Genomic DNA, 8,027 nt, shown 5'->3' with positions numbered 1-8,027 from the left:
CTCAGGCTCCTCAGACTGTCCCACAATGCAGTCCTAGTGGCTGCTAACATCTTTTGTGTGTGTGTGTGTGTGTGTACACATTGGTTTTTTTTTTTTTTTTTTTTTTTTTTTTTTTATTTTATTGAGAATAAGAAAAAAAAGTTTCCGCCTCCTCCCAACATTGGTTTTATTGTAACAAAGCAACTTGTACACTTCAACATTTAAAATGAGCATCTTTTCCTTCCAGTGAAAATCGAAAAACTAAAAATAAAAAAAAATTAAAAATAAAGTTACAACAGAGAATGTGAACTCCAAATAAACCCCTACAAGGTTCTGCTGATTCTCCCATTGAGTGGTAGGGCTCGAGTCATCGTTAGGAGAGAATTTTCTTTTAAAAGTGTCATCTTAAACTGCAAGGATGTTTGTTAAACATCACAATTAAACATGCCAAAGGAGAAGTCATGTTGTCACAATGCCCACTTACCCCCCCAGACACCTCAAACCCACCCTTGCTGACCTTCTAAACCCCCCTTTTTTCTTTTTTTTTCTTTTTATTAAACAAGAGAAAGTAGACAGATACATGTTGGTAAATGCTAACTGTCTGTATTCACATAGACACAGTGTAATCTCTGAGCCCAATATACAGAGAAAGGAAAAAAGCTAGAATTCTATGCACTACTACACAGGGGCCTAGCACCCTCCAGCCTCCAGCAGAGCCAAAGTGGCTGGAGGGCTTTTCTTTTTTCCCACAGAGCACGGTGGTGGTGGTGTTGAATCCACAGTTCAAGACAAGAAAAGATAAAAATGAATGTAGAACAGAGTAGTGGAGATTCTTTTCCCATTGTATTTTGCTCAAGACATTTCCCCTTAAATAAGTTGAGAACCATGGTATTGAGAAGCAAGACCTCAGAAACAGGGCGACTGAGCACAAGAGGGATTGGGGACGGGAGGAAAATGACTGCAACTTGCTCCCAGGGACTGGAGAAATTTAAAAAATAAAAAAGAGAGTCGGAATCCATCAGTCTTCTGTGCTAGTCATCCTCGCCTTCATCCTCCTCTCCTTCCCCTTCATCATCACATCTTCATCTTCATCTTCTTCACCTTCATCTCCTTCTTCATCAATATCTTCCAAGCCTTCTTCTTCATCATCATCATCGTCATCATTTTCTGCCTCTCCCTCTTCATCGTCCATATCAGGAACCAAATAGTACTGCAAGGGGTTTGGCCAAATGTCGTCTTTGATGACCTCTCCTAACTCATCTGCACCTGCATCAGAGTGGTCAGTAAACCAGGTAAAGAAGCTCTCTGGCTCTTCGTGTTGTCTCTTCCTGCTGGCCTTATTCTGTGTTTGACTCGAGCGTTTTGTCGAATCCTTTCCAGATTTCCATTTGATTTCAGTGGACTTTGAGGATGGGTCACCACTCTCATTCAGATGAAATTCTTTGGAGAGAACTTTATTTTCGAAGTAGGGATTTTCATCAAAATAAAAATCTATTCTGTAACCTGATTTAATGTCTTCAAATTCTGTTACTTCAACTTTGGTTAAATAATGCACAGTCTCTTCGTCTTCCTCCTCAAGCAGTGCAGACACTTGTGGATGGTTGACAAATGTGGTTACCCAAAAATTTGGGATTTTAGCGATCAATTCTGACCTCTTCTGAAAAAACGATTGGCGGAGATTGTTATATTTTTGTTCTATGTTGAAATTAGGAGCGGCAGGGCTGTGTCCCCGGCACCCGGCCGCCCGCATGGATAGCTTATGCCCGAAATAATTACACGGAAACTGTATTCTTTCAAACACTGCCTGGCCCGGCTAGTTCCAGCTTCTTATTGGCTAGCTCTTACATATTGTTCTAACCCATTTCTAATATTCTGTGTAGCCCACGAGCTGGCTTACCAGGGAGGATCTTAACCTGCATCTGTCTGGAGCGGGAGAATCATGGCAACTCCTCCACTAAGCTTCTTTCTCCCAGAATTCTCTTCTGTCTACTCCGCCTACCTAATTTTCTGTCCTATGAGGGCCGAGGCAGTTTCTTTATTAATAAGAAATCACTCCCACATCAGTTCTACTTTTAGTATTTCCTCACTTGCTTGTTCATTAAGTCTGTCTATTTCATTTGGTACTTCATCAATGTGTTCAATTGCTTCTTGCTGTTCTTTTTCTCCCTTCGGCAGGCCGGGAGAGGCAGACTTGTCCTCCAGTTTCGGGGACGGAGCCGGTTTGGGTTTCTTGGACTGAGGCAGAAGCGCAGATTGCCTTTTTGGGGCCATGACACGAGGGAAGTGGCTAGAGGCCAGAGGCCAGATGCAGAGAGCAGGAAGAAACTCGCAGGAACTCGGCTGCCAACATCTTAAATCATCTCATCCCTTTTCTTATTAAATGCCCATGCCTTGTGATCTGCCTTAAATCCTGCTCCCAGGCCTTCTTTGTCACAATGGGCTGTACTCTCATCATGAACCAAAATTAACTCATGCAATAGATATGTATTAATATAAGAAATAGCAAGGTGTGTGAAGATTTAAAAATGGATTACGCAAATTTAAAAGAAGAAACAAAATAGAATTGAAATATGGCAATGAATTGACAAGATTCAAATCTTTCAGAAAATTTCATTGGTGGTTTCCTGGTTGAGTTTTTACTTTAATGAACTTAAATTTTTTATTTTATGGGAAGTAACTTATTTCTCATTTGTCAAGATGTATTTATAAAATATAAAGTCCTAATAGTTGCAAAGATTATATTGAGTGAATTAATAATTTTAGTAATTGAGATTATGATTTTAAGTGTATTCTACTGACTAGAATTATAGCCAGACTGCCATATTAAAGGAACAATTTTATCTCCACTTTTACAGTCTCAAAGAAGAAATACGATATTTTTTCTTATGTAAAAAACTGCTTTATCATGGAGATTAATTTATGATACAAAATATGAACTTTCATTATGATATTTTCATACTTAGGCATAATGGATATTAAATATATATGCCTTTTATTACTCTCTCTTATCTCTTCTTCCTCCTCCTATTGGTCCTTCTCTCTTTCCAAATAATACCTGTGATGCTTTTTGCAGAGAGATAGATAGATGATAGATAGATAGATAGATAGATAGATAGATAGATGATAAGAATATCTCTTAAAGGAGAGAAAAATGAGCGCTATCTTTTCCCTCATAACTATCTCCCGTTTAACCTTCCCATTGCTGTAGACTTCTCTCTTCTCTCCCATTGCACCCTTCTAATTTCATACCACTCATTCATTTTAATATTTCTTATAAGAGAGGAATAATAATATTTATCTTTCTGTGTGGTTTATTTTACTTAAGTAAAATTTAAATTTTAAAATGATGATTTCAGTTTTTGCTTAATACATTTTTCTTCAAGTAAAATCTTTCTTTATGTATGAAAAATCCCATTAAATAGAGATCATTATGAGAAGCACAGGCTGTTACTGCACAGAGAGGACAAGAGGGAGTGAGCATCCACACAGCAGGACACCCCCCTCTTTAGGCCCTGGGTACTGGGACAAAACCCCAGACTCCTCCCCCTACTGCCTCAGCTGCTCTAGCCAGCCAGCAGGCAAGTTTCATGCAGGTAGACTTCTCTAACACCTCCAACCCATCAATCAGACCCTATAAACTACAAGTCTCGCACTGTCTCAAGTTTTTTTTTTTCCTTCTCCTCCTCAATGATCTCAGAGACCTCTGAAGCACAGGCTTTGTCTGCACAGAGAGGTCCTAGAGAGGAACTCTGAAGCACAGGCTCTAACTGCACAGAATGGAACAAGTGAGCAGACCAAGAGAGTTGACTAAGATTATGGACAAAGAGAGCAGGCCAAGAGAGACCTCAGAGGTTCCTTGAGACATAGACAGCAACAGTAGAGAGCAGACCAAGAACAGTTACCAAAGATATAGACAGCAACTGCAAGAACTGGACCAAGAGGAAAAGACACTGCTGGTACCAATTATGGGAAGAGATGGGTAGGCACCAATGCAAGAATTCATTCAATAACCTAAAAGGCTACATGGAAACAACAGAACCCAGTGGTCATACAACAGGAAGAATTGAGCATCCTGACTCAGAGGAAGCAGAAGAAATCAGTTTTAAGTATAACTTTATGAGGATGATGAAGACCATTAAAAAGGAAATGAAAAATTCCCTTAAAAATAGAGAAAAAGACAACAACAAATTGAAAGAAATCAATAAATCTCTTTAACGAAAATAAAACCAGATTTAAAAAGTTAAACAGGTAAAGCAAACAGTTTAAACAATTCAAGACTTGAAAACTGAAATAAAAGCAATAACGAAAACACAAACAGGGAATTCTGGAAATGTAAAATCTGGTTAAATGAATGGGAACTACACATGCCAGCATAAACAACAGAATACAAGAGATGGAAAAGTGAATCGCAGGTGTTAAAAATACTATTGAGGAAATAGATGTGTCAGTCAAAAAAATGTTAAATTCAACAAATTCTTAACACAAACCATACAGGAAATCTGGAACACAATGAAAAGAACAAAACTTAGAATGATAGGGAAAGAAGAATAAAAAGAACTCCAGCTCAAAGGCACAGAAAATATATTCAACAAAATCATAGACAAAAACTTTCCCAACCTAAAGAAAGATACAAGAAATTTACAGAACACCAAATAGATTGGACCAAAAAAAAGTTCCCTTGTCTTATAATAATCAAAATGCAAAACATACAGAATAAAGGATGAATATTAAGATCTGCAAAAGAAAGAGATCAAATAACATAAAGGTAGTTAGCTATACCCACAAAATCAGAGGCAGTAGATAAATAACACACCAGAAAATCCCAAAGAAGGGAAACACAACACGCCATCACTAACAATAACAAAACCAGAAGATAGTAGGAAATAACAATCACTGTCATTAATATCCTTTAATATCAATGGGCTCAACTCACCTATAAAAGGATACAGGGTAGAAGAATGAATACAAAAACAGGATCCATTCTTTTATTGCATACAGAAACATACCTCAACTTAAAAGACAGATATTACCTCAGAGTAAAGGGTTGGGAAAAGATTTTCCAATGGTCCTATGAAGCAAGCTGTTGTAGTTGTCCTGGTATCCAATAAAATAGAATTCAGACTAAAATTAATCAAAAAAGATGGAACAGAACACTTCATAATCATCACAGGAAAAATCCATCAAGAAGAAGTCTCAATTCTGAACACTTGTACCCCAAATATAAGAGCACTCACATTTGTACAAAAAAATTACTAAATCTTAAAACACACAACAAACTGTATACATGAGTGATGGGAGACTTCAGCACCCCACTCTTACCAATAGACAGGTTGGCAAGACAGAAACTTAACAGAGAAATAAGAGAATTAACAGATGCTATGACTCAAATGAACCTAACAGATAAAATATAGAATATTTCACTCAAACACAAAAGAATATACTTTCTTCTCAGCATCTCTTGGAACCTGCTCTAAAATCAATAAAGATGACCCAGTTAAGACTTCTAGCAATAGTGGAGAAGATACCTGAACTGGCCTTCCCCTGTATTCAGATTAATGACCACCTTAATTGTCACCATAGAACCTTCATCCTGTAAATGATGGAAGCAGATGTAGAGATCCACAGATAAGCACTGTACCAAGCTCCCAGAGTCCATTCCAAGAGAGGAAGGAGAGATTATATGAGCAAAGGGGTCAAGATCATAATGGGGAAGGCACAGATGCAGCTGTCCAGAACTAGTGGGAGCTCACTGACTCTGAACTGTTAGCTGGGGAAACTGACAGGGCCTACTAGGCCCTCTGAATGTGCCTGTGGCCTTGGCAGTCTGTGGTACCACTGGCAGTGGGACCGGTATTTATCCCTACAGCATGAATTGGCTATTTAGAGCCCATTCCCTATGGAGGGATGTCTTGCTCAGCCTTGATACAGGGGGAAGGGCTTGATCCTGCCTCAACTTGATTTGCCAGACTTTGTAGACTCCCCATTGGAGGCCTACCCTTTCTGAGGAGTGGATGGAGGATTGGGTGGGGAGGGGGGATAAGGAGGAGCAGGAGGATGGGAGGAGGCAGGACTGTAGTTGGTAAGTAAAATAAAAAATAACATTTTAAATAAATAACTTAAAAATAAATTTTAGCCCCTAAAATAGAAATTGCAGAAGTATTTCAGATTGTTCATGAACTGATAATTGTAATTAATATATTTATCAGTAAGAAAATTATTAGTTTTGATAGTCTTACCACCTTGGAAATCCTTGATTTCTCACAAATGTCTAAGTTAGAGATACATTTTAATGCTTCCAATAGTCTACAGTGTGGTGTCTTTTTAAGAATAACAGAAATTCTTCATTTCATCTCCAATATGGAAACAGTAGGTATTGTCCAAGAATATATACATATTCTTATATATATTTATATATATAATTTACAGATGCCTCTTGAACCCTGGATGAAGCCAAAATGCAAATCTGAAGACACACTACAGAAGGTCAGCCTCCAAAGACCTACAAAAGATATGGGATCACAGAAAAGAGAGAACATGGACACAGACATTTTTTTCTGAATTCTTGTAGGTAACAGACTGAATATGGGGGCCGTTGCCTGCTATTAATTATGTTTAGTAACAGCTGTGCAAGTTCCCCATAACACTGCACTGACCTTTCAGTTACAAGCCTTCCTACAGATCACCACATCTGCATCCAGGTGGGGATATCCTGTGAGGCTGGTTCCTCAACTTGCTATTGCTCTCTGGTTTTCTTATTTATGGTTTCGCACATCCAGAGGCAGGCCCATTGATTTTGATGGGCTTCCTGAACTCCTCATCCTGCCTTTATCCTCTGCTCTCAGATTGGGTTGCAATCTGATTTATAGAATCTCTCACATTTTCTTCACTGCTTCTTCCTGTGGGAGTCAGAAAATCTACAAGTAAAAGAAACTTAGTCAACATGAGATACTGAGCCCATGGGTCCCTTTTCTATCTCATCTAAAAGTACATAGTGATCTGGAAAAATAAAACATTAAAACTGCTGAAAATAATAACACATTTCTAAACCACAAAATAAGTAGTACCTGTCTATAAACATAGGTGACAGAAAAATCAGAAAATTAAAACGTCAAAAGGAGATAGCACTGTAGTCTTCAAATTCAGAGACCATTGAGTGTGTTGAAAACAATCAAAATTCAATAAGCACAAATCAAAATAATTCCCAAAAGTGGAGACCCAAGGGAACAGTCAGAGACATTATAGTAGCAAATCAATAATATAATTGAATTTGATATAATAATAATAATAATAATCAAAAAGGAAGATATCGGTTACATATAAGTAACACAATAGTCCTATCTAATAAATGTATGATAATAATAGATAATAAATCGGTTGCTAAACAAAATTAAGCAAAGCCCAAGGTAGGATTAATAGATATTCAAAAGTGTTCCTAGAATTACTTGAAATTTAAAGCAAAAGAAATTAATTATAAACAGTTCACACAGTTTATAGGGCTTGAAGTAGCAAAACAAATAATTGGTAATGAGAAAGAGCTGGGTTTCATGGTAAGAGCTGAGAGGATCATTCCAGTGTTCATGAAAACAAGAAGTTTGCCAGCATATTTACAAAGGGTCCAATAACTCTGTTCACAGGAAGACTTGATAGCATGTCCCTCAGGGTAAATATTATTATTAGTTTTTGAGAGTACTTTTTCCTGCCTTTCCTTTAGTTTCCAGTTTCTTAATGGGTATTGACTTTATCAGACTTCTGAGGTAGGATATATCAGTCACTTTTCTGGGAATGTAGTAAGTAACTCAGAAGTGCCCGTGGCTTTGATACCAGCTTGTCAAACTCTCCTTTGCCCCAGGCTTTTACTTTTAACTGTGGCCACATCCTGACCTTAGAGGAGAGCTCTGGAACTAGAGCAAAGAGAAAGTCTCAAGTCTTTACATGTCAAGGAGGCGTAAAAATGTGTGTGTGTGTGTGTGTGTGTGTGAGAGAGAGAGAGAGAGAGAGAGAGAGAGAGAGAGAGAGAGAGAGAGAGAGAGAGAGAGGGGGAGGGAGGG

General features: G+C 38.0%; 1 pseudogene; it reads right to left on the bottom strand.

Moving 5' to 3' along the window:
* Nucleotides 1-1,010: 1,010 nt before the first annotated feature.
* Nucleotides 1,011-2,256, bottom strand: LOC126505156 (protein SET-like; annotated as a pseudogene).
* Between the last annotated feature and the right edge of the window lie 5,771 nt (nucleotides 2,257-8,027).

Source organism: Alexandromys fortis, unplaced genomic scaffold (genome assembly GCF_014885135.2).
Source record: "Alexandromys fortis isolate MF-2015 unplaced genomic scaffold, M_Fortis_MF-2015_v1.1 scaffold_16, whole genome shotgun sequence".
NCBI classification, from domain to species: Eukaryota; Metazoa; Chordata; class Mammalia; order Rodentia; family Cricetidae; genus Alexandromys; species Alexandromys fortis.
This window is presented reverse-complemented; position numbering and strand designations above follow the sequence as displayed.